Raw genomic sequence first — 451 nt, forward strand, 5'->3', positions numbered from 1 at the left:
ATCAAAACCCGCTAAAGTGATGTACCAACCTTGTCCTGAAAACTGTTCCTCATCTTTTCATGAACAATCTATGAAACACCATCCCCCTGGTATTGTTGGTACAATTCTTTCATGTAATTGATTTGCAACCCTCTAATTATTTGTTACATGTGCCTCCGTCCAAAGTGTTGATTCTAATTCCGGTAGTTTAAGCGTATCTCTTGGATCAACATCCAAATTGCTAAAAACTTTGTTGTTTCGACCTTTCCAAATATACAATAATATCCACGCAAATTGGTGATCCTCCATTTTTGGATTAACTCTCCAAAAAAGATGATCCATATTTTTATGTCTTATAGTCTATATTATTTATTTTACTATACATTTTTTCAGATAAATGTTTAATTTAGTTTTTCCAATTCTAATATTGTATATTTACTTATTTTGTATTTTTCCTTATACTGTATATTTA

Source organism: Brassica oleracea, chromosome C9, assembly GCF_000695525.1.
Source record: "Brassica oleracea var. oleracea cultivar TO1000 chromosome C9, BOL, whole genome shotgun sequence".
In the NCBI taxonomy this organism is placed as follows: Eukaryota; Viridiplantae; Streptophyta; class Magnoliopsida; order Brassicales; family Brassicaceae; genus Brassica; species Brassica oleracea.